The sequence below is a fragment of the Rhyacophila brunnea genome, unplaced genomic scaffold, assembly GCF_057557595.1.
Source record: "Rhyacophila brunnea isolate RB1 unplaced genomic scaffold, BYU_Rbru_1.0 scaffold_5, whole genome shotgun sequence".
Classification (NCBI taxonomy): Eukaryota; Metazoa; Arthropoda; class Insecta; order Trichoptera; family Rhyacophilidae; genus Rhyacophila; species Rhyacophila brunnea.
In genome coordinates this window covers 16769998-16787940 of record NW_028233170.1, presented here as the reverse complement: position 1 = coordinate 16787940, position 17943 = coordinate 16769998, and positions in this window count along the sequence as shown.

The following is a 17943-nucleotide window of genomic DNA, read 5'->3' as shown; positions in this document are numbered from 1 at the left end:
CTAAGACTACAATTTACAGATGGTGTTAGTTAGTTTTTAAAAATCAATTAAACCCAGCCTAAACGAAACCATAATAGTTTTGGTCTAATTTGGGCAATACGACAAAATTGTGCACACTTTTTCATTCATAGTTATTTGTTTTCATTGGATTAAAAATACATATTACACATATTGTTGGTTAATTTTTTTAATTCATTGAGCCCTGCCTAAACCAAACTATAATAAATAAAAAATATTATTCTATTTATAAAATATTCAAAGTTATGTATGATTTAATTGCATAATTTTAGATATTTTATAGATAGACATGTATTTTTTAACTATTATCTATTATGGCTTGGTTTCTCAGGGTATAATTGAATTTTAAAAACTAACTAACACTATCTGTAAATTGTAGTCTTATTGCAATGAAAACAAATATGTATGTCTGAAAAGGTTTAATGTGCACTGTTTATGGCGGATCTTAACAGCCTACCTCCACCCTTCGCCACTGATAGGTACACACTAATGACAACGACACACTAATTTAATGAAACTTCAAAAACTCACTGACGACATAAAATTAAGCGGTCAGATTAAAATAAGTACGTATTTTTTCAAAACATTTATACATCATTAGATAAAAATTCTTTTTATTTTTAAAACTGTCTATATTTATTAATATTCGATTAAACATCATAGAAATTATTTTTTAAATTATCTGATTAATAATTATTTAGTTTTAGGCTCTGCGATCAGAGCTTACGTTAGTTCATATAATTCTGCAGACTGGGCGGGGCTACGTGACGTAAAGTCCATATGAAAAAAATCGAGAATTATTTGAAACATAATCCGGCCTTTATTTACGTCAAGACAGATGGCACGCTGTGGTATATTTATTAAAACGTTTGCTGATTGATGTTTGCTGTTATTATCTGTGTAATATATTCTTACACATATTACGGCATCTCTCGTTGGCAAAAAAAAATATTTTATAGAATATATAATCAAGTGATTAAAAAAAAAAAAAAAAAAAAAATATAAATAAGTCAATATGCAATTGAAAACTATTTTCCTTAAAAAGGTAGGCTTTGAATAATCACAATCTGTTAATAGTATGAAGTCTTCGCCACTGTTATATACCTACCATCAAACATCGTCAGGTGTTCGAATTTAGAACTAAGCTCATCTCAGTATGAAACGTATGAAATGATATGTTAGATGCAAATATTAGTGTGTGGCACCCTCTCTCAGCGGACAACTTATACCTAGTGGTAAATCTATAACACCAACTATTTTCTTAATTCTACTATATTAATATTATTCTACGTTGACATTAGTTACCTATTCATCAATAGTAAAATCACAAGTTTTATAATTATTATTACTTAGTATCTTTTTAAGTCCCGTAAGTATGACTAACAAGTACGTATCTACATAATATGCACTATGACCTCTGTAACCTACTTAGTTCTAAAAGTCACTCTTCGCCACTGCTAACTAAATGACTTAAAGTTATCAATATCGAATGTAATTGGCAACTTTATCCAAGCTCACATTATAAATAACACTCTATTAACATATAGCTTGTCAACAAACATAATAATTCTCTTTGAAGTTACACGAATTAACCCCTTTAATGGTAGGTAGGTACCTAGACGTAGAAGGATGAATACAATCAGTCATCCCAGTCAATGGAACATACGCACACAATATACTTACACACATTTACAATCAAAGGCGCGACAATAATAATTTTAAATCACGTTTACCCTCTCGCACCCCCTGATCGTCACCAGCTTCAGCACCCCTCCCCCTGCCTACCGCGGCGGCTATCGAAACATGAACACGTAAAGGGTTGGCCCAATCTAACGTAAACCATGTCATACGCCGCGATACAGATATAAAGGGATACACACAGCCTGAACAAACTGGTTCCAGGTATGGGTGCGTGCAGCCCTGGCCGTGATAGCTGAGTAATTGAATGAACATAAAGAAGAAAAAAATTAATTCCATCGGTTTTAAGCTATCCGTTAAGTTAAAATCTTGGCATTCGTAATTCTCACAGTAAATAAGTAGAATCATTACCTACGTAGGTACCTATCTCGCGTCAAATTCTCTAGTTCTTTCGCGTACCTACACTTACAATCCCGACCCCCGCTTCCGTCCCCTAAACCACATACACCGGTAATAATACCATGGCCCCCATACCCTGAAGTGAGCTCACAGGCTAGGATCTTTGACGGGCTGCCTACCTATCGCAAAAGATAAAGGCAGTGTGACGCTCTACAGTAACGTTTTCCAAATGGTGTGCGCGGTAAAATTAATATGTACCTATATTTAGTATTTTTGTATATTTGAATTATGGAGTTGTCTAGTATCGATACACAATTAAAAACTGTATCGTACAACCATATAATTTAAAAAAATATTGAAGACTATTTTTTACTGTTCGAGAGAATTTTTGATGCGTGTTTAAATCATTTATCTGGTCGATTCGCCACGCCTGGCCCTCAGGCTAGAGCTCTGTCAGCCCCCCCTTTGTGGGGGCCATGAATAATACATTGATTGTATAATCGGTGCAATAAAAAGTGAATTTTCACCAGCCATTTTATTTACATATTGGGTTAACATACGCGCACTTCAAGAAATTAATTGAAATGGTCTGTTTATGTTTTTCAACATAAATATCAAAATGTACCCCGAATCCATACATCTACGCATGCCCTGAGGGCAGCAAAATATCTGCAGGTACAGCCGATACTAATATGATTAGACTACACCACGGAAGATTTGAAGTTGCTCACTCAACAGCGCTTAAACATACGAAACAGAGAGCAAATAATGCCAAAAATAATTACACGATAAAAAGAACTTTTTATATACTTATAATTATTATATAAACTTGACTTGACTAGCTTGAACGATCAAAAAAAATGTAATTCATAGAAATAATACTGAAATGTCATTTTGACATTCATATTGATTTCCATAGTAACGCTCGTATATATTAATAATTTAGTTGTTAGGACCTCAGACCCCTAGCAACTAATAATAGTGGATTGGATTACGGATTTCTTCCGAAATAACTTTTCATACAAAACAGAATTAACTGAAAATGAATTCAATTCTACTTAAAGATGGCTAAAAGTATTAAAAAATGCATTGGCATCGTGTTCTGATATATTCTAAAAGTTACAAATCTCTAGCTAGTCGGGAAGTTAGTAAAAAATCGATTGCAAGATTTGTACCGGATAAACAACCACCGGACAAATAAGAATACGACCTAATAAAAACGTTGTAATAATGATGAACATTAAATTACTATTTATGAATCCCATGATTTCTTAATTATATACTTACCACAATTATAACGAATTGTCAATTTATTTTATTTTGTATCACCATTATCTGAACCTGAGAAGAGAGGAGGGAGAAAATAAAAATAAATTAAGTGTTTGAAAAAAGTGTTCTACCCGAACACATTGTGGTTCAGTGAACGACAATTATTTCACTCACTATTTCTTAACTCTACACGAAGCCACTTACTAATGACATTTCGATTCGATTGTGAAAATAATCGCTCAACTCTCGAATCACCAATCTCCTGTGTATTTATTTGAATATGGGCGCACGGATAGCACCATTCGACATATTCATAAAGCATGGACAGGCACACCCTCGCACCCCTTTCACCCCTTTCGTTCCCTGTTTTCCGTTCACAGATTTGAACCTGCACCTCCCAGCCGCCACTATTATGCATTATGGACCTCCTTGGTGCCCAATTGAAATCAATATGGCTGCTGAAATAGTGTCGATCTTTTAATATCAGTCTGTTTTTTATACATACTCGTACATTAGAGGAGAATCATAAATTCATTAGACTAAAATTACAACAGGTAAAAAAACATAGATTGTCAATTTTCAATCTATAAAACTACAATGATCGTTAATAATATTAATGTCATGTTAAATAATCGATTGTGGAGTAGTTACTTTGGTTTCATTCGTTGTTTTACAAACGGTTATGAAAATGTATGGATTAACTGGAAATGTTTACTTTTGAAGATAAAACCAGCCTAGTTATTTATTAAATTATTGTGGTAAAATCAGAAAAAAACAATCGATTTTATTAAAAAAATTCAAAAGCTCTTTTATAAATCTAATTTTAGTTGTTTTTGAATAAATTTAGCAACACCATTTCCAATTGAAACTTCAAAATAAAAAGATAGATAATAATAATTTTAATGTATGAACGTAACTAAAATAAAATAGGTAGGTACCTATACATAGTAATAAAATTCGTATTTAGTATCATGATTATAACTTATACTTAGTAGGTAGCTACTTATTATATTTAACTTTTAAATTGCGCAGATGGCGATTTCTTCTACTACCCACGAATTACATGGGGTAAATTAAAATATTATAGTTACCATTATTATTTTCGATTGCTCTTGCATGAAGCCTATTGCATCGTTTTCTCTCGCTCAGTGTCATATTTTCTCTCAAAATTATCGAACTTCACGCTTACGTGGTAAGTATGTCCGAAATAAGAAATCCGATGTAAGAAATTAACTTTTATCCGATAGAAAGATCGGTTTCGTCTTACAAAATTATCAATTCGTCTAATTGATAATAACATTATCCATAAAACGAACCGGTATTAGTACAAGTAAAGATATCGTAAATAAAAATATTTAACAAATATGGAAATGTAATTATATGGCTATTTCTTTTAACCATATACGGCTTTCCACAAATAAATCATAGTAAATAAAATTAACAAAAATAATTTTGTCTGTTTAATCTGCGATTCTATCATTAAATAATCTTTTAATTAAAGGATGCAATAATTCAAAGACGTTTGTTGTCAAAAAAAAAAGACAGCACATTTGATAATAATATACGAGTAAAACAATGCCATGTATATTAATTGTAATAAAAATATTACCCCTTGCATACGACAATCCATAGTAATGCTGTATGGATGTAAATATTATATAATATATTATTATATTCATGAGATATTCAGGTATGTTTACACTTTACATGATGATGAGAAGCAATAATATACAGGTCAATCATTTTATTTGTGTAAGTATACAATTTTAAGAAAATTGGATATTTTTCAAAATGAAATAAGTGAATGAAAAAAATACTGACTATCCCTGGACAGGTGAAGACGATGCGTAGGATGATGCCATAAAATTTATGTAGTATATTAAACGTATTTTTTGTGAATGAACGAATTGTTTATAGAAACACATTAACACTAAATGTAAAACCTTATTTTATATGCAATTTACAGCGTTACCATTAAACATTTCTTTTGTTGGGAACCAATCCTTTTATTATGTCTTTAAATTATTTTATATGTTGTTGAAAACTCGTTAGGGATGGGTAGTAGGTAAGTATATTATTCTCTCAGTTACCTACCTGCAACATTGACAAACATTTTTTTTCTCTAAATTTCTAATTTCTATTCATCTGCAACGTGTCGAATGCGTCGATGTAACGTCATCGTTATTCATAAAATACACGCTGTCAAATGGAGCTCCGCATATTGGCTATAGCTAGCAATAAATAATAAATCAGTCGATGCCGCCAAAACGCATACGCACACATACGAATTGATCATTCTTATACCGGCTCACCGGCCACCCATTACATCACGTTTCGAGAGGTTACCTGCGTGGTCTTCATATGCAACATCGGAGTTGGCTGTGTGGCAGACGAGGCAAGTTTAGATGTGAGAGCTGGCTAAGAGATACAAAAATATGTCACATAAAACCATAATATTATAAGAGAACCAACGCTCACGAACGTAATAATTATTTACCTACAACTGAAATGATAATAATATCATTAGATATTTTTTCACGAATCGAGTATTCTTTCCATATTGTATAACCATATAGGTACATAAATTTAAACTGTTTGTGTTAATAACTATGATGATGGATACCTACGTACTTATGTATGGCCGTGAGTCACGACCACAACTTGATTCATAATCGGTATATTTTGGACTAATCAATGACGTTTGCTCCAAATAGAGCCTTCTGTGATTTCTCTATGAAATTATTGAAACAAGTTTAAATTTGATAAATGTAGGTGCCATTTTTGTATTGAAGAATGATATAATTTACCAATCACATCTGTCTATTGGAATGTATAATAAATTGAACGTCATCAACACAATCTAACAAATGGTTCAACTAATTTGGTACATTTCATGCAAACAACACATACGTACGATTACAGACGTAAAAATAAAAACGCACACATAATTTCAAAAACAGTGTAATACTATCACGTGTCATGAGGCTGTAGGTATTTAAACCTAATGCCTCCCCTTTTCCCCCGGTCCATACAACCATGTATTTTTTTGTAAAAATATACCTACATTCATGTCGCCGCGTCGGACTAATACCGAAATGGTTTTAACGCCCGAGTTCGAATCGCGGTTGGGTATTACTTTTCTTTAATAAACATCTATGTTAGTGCCTGTTGTCGAGTATATAAGTAAATATTATAAAAAGATACAATATAATACCTATCTTTTGTTCAGTAAAATACTATTGTAGTTGAAAAAAAAATCAAGTAGGTAGGTACTCCAAGGATTTTTTTTCGGTTATCTACCACAGCCAATAGGCCACTGGTGTACCTACAAGTAATAGGTACGTACCTACACTACCTACCTACCATATTATTAATTTAATTTTTCAAAAATGGTTATTAAATTTATCAACTATGCATACGCACTCTATTATTACTAATCGTCTCATAAACTTTAAAGATTATCATCTCTTTATTTTTAAAACAACACCAAAACCAACGTTTTATTCTATGACACCTTTTTAATACACACATTTCCCGCTTTCAAAATTCCTTTACATTTGATATTTATTTATTTTGATCGTTTTTCCCACTAGAGCTTTCGAATCCCCTTAAAATGAGACAATTTTCAATATTTCATTATTTAAAATACTAAGTTAATTAAATAAGTCTCACGCCATACTCGAAAACATGAATGAAATTTTGAGGAAAAAAAATACTGGAATTATCAAACGGACGGCGCGTGGTTTGGGGCAGTTTTTTTTTTAATTTAAAATATTTTTTCGATTCGGACATTGATTTTCTTTATGTATTTTGATCAATGTTTTTACATTATCAGTTTACAATGATATCTGTTTATTTTAATCATCTACCGACATAAAGTGATCATTAGTACCACGGAAATTATTGGAATATTTATTTAGAAATATTATCTATTTTTCAATCAAATAGCTTTTTATCTAGATAGTTATCCAATTTTCGTTGTCAATGATAATTCAATATCATACGTAAAATATAATAATATTTTAACCCACCTCTATCACATCCATTCTCAATCGAACTTATCACTGGGTGCAATGGGTGACGAGTGACATCCACAGTTTTTTGACCTATTGATGAGAAGATTTAGAGAAACTAACAAATGCTTCGCTATTTTAATATGAAGAATTCGTTAGTTTACCAAAATATTTTTAATTGGGAATCTTCACGTAGATACCAGTAGGTAGTCATTTTGCTTATATTGCATTTATAGGTAGGTACCATATACAATTACATATATTATAGATGTAGGGATCTATAAAACATTATAATATTTCTTGAATGAGCTTGTGTGATTTTTTCTGCTTTTCATTTAATGACATTTTTTTATCTTACTAATAGGTTGAGCAAGTGGCTGACATCCATTTCTCGAAAAAGCAAAATCTGTTAATACAAACCTCCACTCTATGGAGGCCCATATGATCATATTAGGATCGGACATGGTCGGAAAAAAATATAGAATTATAATTATTTGTGTGTTGGCACTGTGTAGTTATCCCATTTTCATCGAAAGTCAATGATACCTACATGTAATAATCTATTTGTCGATATTATAATATTTCTTTTAATCATAATTTTCGTTAAGTACCTATATAATAATCATCTACAACCCGTTAAAATAGATAAATAAAAAAAATACGTAACTAGAGTTCGTACAAAAAGTCCTGAATCATCGGGGGGGGGGGGGGTAACAGCGTACACCGTTGGTGCAAACGCAAAGATTGTCAAACGTCGAACATAATGCCAGCGCTCCATTGGTGAGCCAAAAGTCCGAGGACAATAAATCGTCCGATATATCTATGCTCTGCTACTGATCAACGAACGAATAAAAAAGTCGAGCTGTCTTACAATTTTGTGTTATTTATATGTAGACTTGTATAAAATAATATAGCAGTGAAAACAACACAAGTTTTACGTTTCATTTTATGAATTTCATAAATACAAATAAAAAAATAATTGATAAATCTCTCATTTTCTAATGCGTAAATTAACAAATTAATCAGTGAAAATGATTACTGATTTTATATTCGGTCCAAATGATCGCGTAATTGTGTTAAATCGAATTTGCATAGTGATCGACGGACGAAGTCTGGCAACTCGGAGAGTAAAATATCAAACATGTTTGAAATCCAACGAGCCTGGTCTGCGGATTAAAAAGTCCGCAGACCTGGGGTGCTCCACGCGAAAAAAAAGTCCGAAGACTGTAAATCGTTTGACTTGTGTGCCAATGGATCGCCGGCTTAATCGATGGTTTTGGATCAGGTATTTGTTACGTCTACCTACGCGAACCTAAAAATATTCAGTTACCTATGACTTTTATCAATTTCGTACATTTATAATGCTTGGTATGCAATATGCAAGTACATACATATTATGAGCAGTCTCCTGCAGACAACTAATTTTTCCCGCCTACGCCAGTGATATCAAAAGTCCAAACCGAGTCCTTTATCGCGAGCCGTAATCTCGCCCAAAAATATTACGATCCGAAACCTCAAACGCGAGAAACGAACGTCGTCGGCCTTTTGTTTTTAACAAAAAACGGCCGTCCTTCCCGCGCCTATAAATATCAATATTCGGCATTCATAAATCTCAACACCTGTCCGGGGAGAGAACAGAAAAACCTACACAACCCAAAGTGGTCAATATCTTATAGCACGGTGACTGCGAAATGGCGTTACGTTGAGCTTCGATGAGGACGTGATTATCACCTATCGAAACCAATAATAAATTATTAATTCGTCAGATACTTATCTTTAAAGTTTGAATTATTAGACAAAACATGTCCACTAATAAAAATTAAAGATATTCACTTTGTGAATGTGTCTATATCCTGGTAGCCATATCTATACCTACTTACAATACAATAGCGACCAAATAATATAGGATTCAAAATAAATAATGAGATTGAGATAATAAAAATACATTGCCAAGTGTAAAAACACAATAATTACCTATTCAGTTACCTATTATGAACATTAAATCCTCGGCGTCACTATTTTTTAAAGAGGCAAGAACAGAACAGTAACACTCGATCACGATGATGATTATGATTTTGATTATGTTTCATTATTATGATCGCAATCGAGATTGATATAATTTTTGAATGTATGGCAGTGAATGAGACAGAATTTTTACCACCTACAGGTAAGTATATTACCTATTTATTTATTTAGTAATTTTATTATATAACATATGAGTGAATAATTACAAGATAAAAAGAACTTTATATATACCACGTTTTTAAATTTTCTGTTGAATCATATAAACTTGACAATTCTATGTACCTATTAATAAATACTTTTTTGTACATGATAGAAATAGGTACTGAATAAATATTATAGAATACTGAAATATCATTTTGACATTTCATATTGATTTCCATAGTAACGCACGTATATATTAATAATTTAGTTGCTAGAACCATCCCCTTAGTAACCAATAATAGTGTTTTACTTTTTACGGATTTCTTCTGAAATAACTTTTCATACAAAACAGAATTAAATGAAAATTAATTCAATTCCACTTAAAGATGACTTTAAGTATTAAAATATTATTGGAATCGTATTCTGATGTATTCTAAAAGTTTCAAATGTCTAGCTAGTCGGGAAGTTAGTTAAAAATCGATTGCAAGATTTGTACAGGATAAACAACCACCGGACAAACAATAATACGAGCTAAGAAAAACGTGGTAAAAATTAAAGCTCCCTGATACAGTCATATTTTGTAAACAGTTTTTTTTTCAGAATAGTTGAAAAATGAGCTCTACCTTCACATTAAGCGTATAAAATAAAGTATATTATTAAGTAGATCACAGATAAAGTTTCAAATTATTTGTTTACTTTAATTTTTCTTCTTCTGTGCTATATCACTAAGTAAGGTTTAACATCCTCCACAAGTACCCATGACTGACTTCTATCCCTCAGGAGTCCTCTCTAGTTTCCAGGTTTTCCCATCCTGCACCTCATTCTTAGCCTTCTGCTGGGATACCCACCTGGTCAGGATTTTTGATACCCTGTCATCAGACATTCTCTCAATGTTACCCGTCCATCACAGATTTTGCGCCTTACAGAATTTACGAATGCTTTGGTGTTTCATTAATAAGTATGTCTCGTTCGTGATTAATTTTTCTTTTGTAGGCCGCATTTTCTTGGTCCAAAGATTATTCAGTCGCTTCGGAGGTCGCAATATTTTTCTCATTTATTTTCTCCGGTCTGTGTTAGGTAGGTACCTACCATATTTCACAACCAGGGAATATAACAACAATGGGAAGTGACACCCTACTGAGTAGGTATAGTGCAACTGGTTATGGGTCTCGAATATGTAGGCAAGAGCTTGACAGATAGTAGACTCATATTAAATGGGATGTGGTGCAAGAAAAATTATGCGTTAACGCAAATTTTAAATTTAAAAAATAAACTGACACAAAAATAGTCGTTTATTTTAGGATTAAAATCCTTTCCACGCGGACGGCACACCCATTTGTGCCCTCATTAATTGGCCATTCGATATAATTACCATGTTATTTAAATGTGGAAATTAAACAGTAATTAAATGCTCCGCGGTCAACAAGTGATGTACAATTACCTAATTTTCGACAGATTGACTGAGAATAATATGCATTAAATTTTGTTACTCACGTATAAATAATGCGCATTCAATATTTGAGGGCAGTCGTCACGCGTTGTTTTACTTAGGTTTTATGAGTCGGTCGTCATACAATTTATGACATAAAGTATCCTGCTTCAAAACATTCTCCAATGGCGATGGCTTTTACGTTTGTATCTTATTAATCTTTTCTGTGTTCACAACCATAAGATATTATATTTATTAATAATTTCTTCGTCGCATTATTTTTGACCCCAGTTTCCGCATTCAGGTGGGTTTTTAGTTCATTTTCTGTCTTTTTACTCACCCGGTGTGAAAATATCACGAAATTCACTCTCATCGAAAACGAGGTGGTTCGTCTGGGAAGCAGAGTGTTAAAACCGCTGTGTTTGCTCGTGTCAATGGTTAAATGTGAATAATGATTTTGTCATGTAATAAGATTTATTTATTTATATTAAATGTTTTAATATCTTTTAGTTTCATAAAGCCGCCGCTCAAATGCACGACAGGGATTTATTATTTTTTCCGGTGTGTGTTTTAATCACGCCTAATGCGCTATTTATCAATCAAATAATATGGTACGTTGGATTGTTTATTAAGCTGAAATATTATGTAGCTAATATTCAAACAAAAACTATATCTATCTGCCTACGTGTATTCAAATGAGCTACAAAAACATATCGATGCAAAACTGTTCGCTAAAAAAATATTACATTTTATTATATTTTATAATACTCGATAGATCAACTGATCGACATAAAATTCTAGTTTTTTTTTACATTCAATGTAATTTTGACACATCGAGAGTTTTAGTTCTTTGGTGCAATCATCAGTAGGTACCCATTGCTCGTATTTTTGTACTGTACTAAATAAATAGTACCTACCTTATCTAAGGTTTATCTAAACTTTATATAAGCTGCGTGTACACATAAGCCAAGCCTCGTAACTCTCTTTTTTTTTTCTTCTTTCGACCATGGCCGATCCTAATAGGATCATATTATGGGCCTCCACAGAATGGAGGTTTATATTAACAGATTTTGTTTTTACGATAAATAGATATCAGCCACTTGCTCAACCTATTAGGTCCATACTCTGATTCATACACAAATCTAAAAACAATATATTGTGTACTTTCCAGACCCAGGATTCGAACCTGGGACCCATGACGCTATAGGTCGACGTTAAAGCCGCGTGGCCATCGTGGGAGTAAACTCCTAACTTATTCTTACTATATTTATTTTAAGAATATCATTAAATCTTAGTATCTACCTACCCAGGTATTTAAATATTCGAAAACCAATAGTCACCCTTATTCATATAACTATATTAAACCTAGTCATATTTTACATAGGTATATTTATTTTTTTTATGTTCAATCCGAGTGTTTTTTTTATTAAAAACTTAATTCCACAAATTCAAACACAAAATTCGCTCACCGTTAGCAGAATACAACAGTAATGCTGTTAAGACGTGAATGCTGATTTTCATTACTTTACATTATACTCCCTACTTTAATTATAGTTTGTCAATTTATGGCTACGGCCGTATGTTGTAGCTTAACCACTGGGGAATGCCAAAAGAAATGGCGTATTTCAAAAAAACACTACCTTATTCTTAGGTCAATAATTATTATAAAGCAATCATTATTCGTAGGATGTTTATCACACTTGAATGGTCAAAGACATAGCTTATAATGAGTATCTTTAGAATTATCTTCAAATTTGTTAATCTTGCCGATTTTTTGAATAATAAAATGCCTAATTCTTGTCAAATTTGGGATCACAGAGATTATCAATATAATTTTTTATCGTGAATATTTTACTAAAATTATCTCGTCATTAATTATACTAATGGTTTTATAAATGCGTTTAAAAATTAATAAATGTAAAAAATTTTAACACCACTGCACAGTTATGTACCGAAATATGACTATATTCTAAAACATTAGAGCGAGAGATTTAAAAGAATACTATTTTATGTAACAAAAATACTTTATGCAGTCATCAAATGTTTAAAATAAATATTAAGGATAATAAGGCTTCAAAATTATATAAATAGATTATCTGCAACGTTTAAGGAGTGTCCAGGATCATGGTTTGAAAATACAATAAAAACTCAATTTTGACCTACGACGAGCATGTCCCCCCTTGTACTATATTTTTCAACCACTTTCATCTGTATACATACCTACGTAGCTATCTTTACAATTTACATTTATGAATGAATCATAATTATCAATTAATCCGGCATCATCTCTTTATTTTTTTTTTAATTTGTCACTTGTTACGTCTGGACAGTGGTGTAGTCCTAAATAAACTACCGTTAGGTCACAGAGCATTTAAAATTTTAATTACTCCCAACCCCCTTTGCAGCAAGCAAGCCAAAAGCTCAATATTTCAACGTGTGTAGGTTCCTACCGATAATTTTGAATTTAATCGGTCTTAGTATAAAACGTAATACATTTACTTTCTCATAATCACTGGGTAATTGGACTGAATAATCTTTTTTTCACATGTTATACCTTTAGTTTACTGGATATGAATATATGAGACTGTTAATATAAAACTTAGTAACCTAGATATTCCACCATATTGATTAGGATTAGGCAAATTAGGCAAATAGAATATTTTCTTTTTCCAAACATAATATTAGTAAATAATTATAAAAAGCGAACATACTTTGAAATTAATAGCTTCATAATATGTCGATTTTTAAAATTGTCAATTTTTTGTCAAGTTAAAAAATGACCACATAAATTTTTGAAATTAACTTAAGTAATTTAAATTTATTGTGTGTAACATAATATTGATGGCCTAGGCGCTCCCTGGCTACGTCCATCAGTAAATCGATGATCATACAACAATGTTTTATTTTTTACTCTGATAATTAATTGCATAGTTGTTAAATCTTAAATAACACAAACAAAATAAATTATCTGTGTATCAAACGCCATAAATACTGTCGTACTGTTACATTGTCGCAGTGTGACTAAAACGCATACAAAGGGTCTCCCTTCATACGTTCTAAATGCGATATCTGATTGATGCGTCCTACAGGGTCGCATACAAAAAAAGTCTCGAATACGTCTCAGCTAATTGGCAGACACGGTATAATTTCAAAAAAACCTCCGATCGCGATGAAATTTTCGAGCATACAACGCAAATAACTCTCGGTTGTCGTAAGAGGGATCTTTGCAATGGCGTGCAAAAATACAAATCCAGGTGAACTAATCTGTTGCACGCACAGACCAGATTACCATGGACCAAGAGTTTGAAGCTGAATTCGGTGTAGTACTTTTTGACGGTTAGGTATGCCATACAACACAAAGCGTGCCGAATTTTCTCAAATATTACCAATATTGAATGCGTGTTTCGTTTACGTGACAAACTTAATTGCATACCTAATATTATAATAACACAAACGTAACTATTGACAATAATATTATATTCTTTAATACTTAGGGTAAAAGTGTGGCAAACGGACACCGTAGTGGGTTTTTATGATATATTTAATTCAAACAAAATGATGGATCAAATTATTTTACTTCAATCAGTAGCTCAATCATTAGTTCATAGAATCCAGGCAAAAAAAGGTGAAAAAATTAAAAACCTATATTTCTCCTCATTCCAATTTTAAGCCTTACTACAGGCTTACCCAGCATGCAACCCACGTCTTATAATTTTTGTGTTACCAACCTATTTTGTGGTCAGCCAACATTTTAAGACTATGGCTTATTATAGAATGAAAAGTGGAAATTTGGCGGTTTCGTCTCGGTCTATTCACTATTGAGTCAATAAAAGATACAAAAAAATATTGATGTAGACAGATTACGATAAAATTATTTATCCCCACAGGCGAACGTATATTACCGAAACAAGCCACGGAGTAAGGGATGCCTGAAAGTATTGAAAAATAAATATAGCCTCTTCTACATTGAACAAACGAAGGCTGTGATCCAGCTGGAGTGACATAGACAGAGAGAGAAATCGTGTTATTACTGAGTACTACCCCGTTGTAAAAACACGTTACTTTTGCTTATAAAATTACTGTCAAATTGGGGCGCTTGAGCTGAGACCTTATCCATCGGAATAAATGTCTTTGAATGAAGTCTCATTCTCACGTATCATCATGAGATGGTTTGACTTGATTTGGTTGAAGTATCTTGTGGGTTTGTTAGAAAAGGTGCGCAGTTGTGATTCATTTTGTTATCGACTTATCCCGTTTGTGTGTGATGTATCGGAATATTGTGGTCAAGTCTGTATGTGTGGTCTGTCTGATTGATTCATTTGGTGATCTTTTGTAGAAGTGAGCTGATTTGGGCGATGGTATCTCTAAGTCATTGTACCATTATGTGATGTCTTCTGTGTTCAGTTTGATATGTGTTCGTTGAAGGTCTGCACGGTCACAGACTGATTTGTTGTTAATACCAGGTCAGTCGAATCCAAGCTGAATTTGTTCTGGATCTCTCATCGGGCGCATTATCTGCGTCAGCAAAGGTAATTCTGGCATGTTTTGGATGTCTTGGACATCATCTGTAGTTGGCCAGAAGTGGACCGCCACAGTTTGCGTATTTGGCGGGATCTGTTAGTTTTCTTGCATTCCGCTGTGAGACACCAAAATTTCAATAGGTATTTAAACTACTGAAACTAAAAAATTTCTGTCGGCGGCACCCTGGTGTCTTCATTTGGCGATAGTATAATATTAAATTTTATGATGCATTATTTTTGGCACGCCACTGTGTCTTTTGTAACGGGTGGAATACGATACCACTGCTGGCAAACCTCAATTGATATTTTCGAGATTTTCTTTCATTCATTCAAATTGATTCTATTGTATTTTTCTTTTTCTTAAACATACTTAGCTAAAAATAATATCTACCTACTTATCAACAAACAGGAAAAGCTCAACATATTATTATATAGCTCTCACTCTCACGACTTAGCCAAAGATACGCGAATATGGAGACTTAAATATTTAATTAAGATTCTAAAAGTTTTATTTTTTATTAATTATATTATTCCATTGCAAAAATGGTTGCATAAGTAGGTATAATTATTAGACTAAAATATTTATATTTTTTACTAAAATATATTTGATTTTCAATTTTAAAATTTAAACTTATAGATATTTCACACTTGTAAATGTAGGTAAATAATTATTCGTGTGCCTGGACTAAACCTACATACAAAGATACTTCCCTATGTAAAAATGTTTATTAAAATAGTGAATCAAATTTTCAACTCTACCAGGAATGGTAGTTCGCCATCCGCTCAACTTTATGGCTTGATACTCTGGATCTACACACACTTAAAATTCATAAATTGATACATATAGGAATTTAGAGGCTGTCATTCAGTGGGTACACTAAATAATTGCATTAAATACAAATTTTATCCTTTCTATATTATAAGTAGGTAGATATTTATGTAATACATTTATTAGCTTTCACATTTTTTTATGATAATTTTTCATTTGAATCTTCGTCTTATTTTCAACAAATATTTCATCATTTATTTTATAGTTGTGTGGTGTTCCTTGAAGTGTTATAACACCATCGATTAAAGTATTTGTAAGTAGGTACCTACATACCTACATAAAAAAATGTCCATACATCGACTTGCAAGGAACTATCTACATTGACATATACCTAACATATTATTGCCCTGGACACGCTCGGCCGAGTCGGATTTTCATTAAGATCTTATATTAATTGCATTCCACATGCAAGTAAGTAAGACTACTTCTTGTCACCTTCTTCACCTGCAATTTACTTCACGCTAAAGATTGAAGAAGCTGCTGAATATATGTGTGATTCAGATTCAGGTGAGTCATTTGAGTTCAGTCGCGTCGTATCCTGCACATAACTAATTATCACACTTTGATACATTTTTTTCAGTACACTGAAGATGTATCGTGCTTGTTTAAAAAATCTAGTTTTGGTTTGAATCCGTGCTATTCATGTTCATCAAAATATAAACATCGAGGTGTCTTACTAATGCTGTACAGATGATACACCAAAATGATACATTATTGCAAACATTTATTTATGTAATTTTTTGACAACGTCGAAAGTATCATGCGGTTTCACGGTAGCATGGACAACATATTGTATGTACCTTCAGAACCCTTATTTAACAGCCAATTGCGACCAATTTTTTTACTAATATAAAATGTTTATGAAATTTACGTTTTTAGCTACCTACTTCTAGGTATTTTCGAAGTACAAAATAACACATTATATTATCGAACGAAAAGATTTTATCAAATATTATTATAGGTACCTACTTATATAATGGCATTATTGTATATATATGTCACGTATGTGGATATATTACTGATAGGTAGGTGCATACCCTAGGTACACTTAACTTTTAAAATTTCGTCCAGAATTTCCAGGGGCTTGTGCCGCATTAGTACCTACCTAGCTGCCTTGCTCTGCATGCGGGCTGAGGACCACATGTTGAACACGTCTGAGTTATGCTATACCTACCTATTAAGTATATTGAAAGTGTTCTTTACTCAGACTTTACTCAGTCTCAATAACAAATAATGACCTTAATTTTCTCTATAATTTATAAAAAAAATATAAACAAATAAAAAACATTCAGTAGGAGTACCTATCCTAAGATTGTGTACCTACTTAAGACCTTAAAATAATGTAAGTACCTACCTATATAAATTTAATATTATCTACTTTTGTATTTATATAAAATTACATTATAATCCATCAATATAATTAATAGATATCTTTAAATCTCATCCAATGGTTGTCTGGCTTTTTTGAAAACTTTAATTTTAAAAACCCTATCCATAAAAATGCTTCAATATCAATAATGTATTAATTTAATGGTGTGTTAGAAAAAACTCTATGAAAATAGACTTAGCTATCAAAAAAAAATATTATTTTACATTAGACTAAAACTTGATTGAGATCAAAAAAGGTTTTATTCCATAAAATATACGCCCACTTGGACCTTT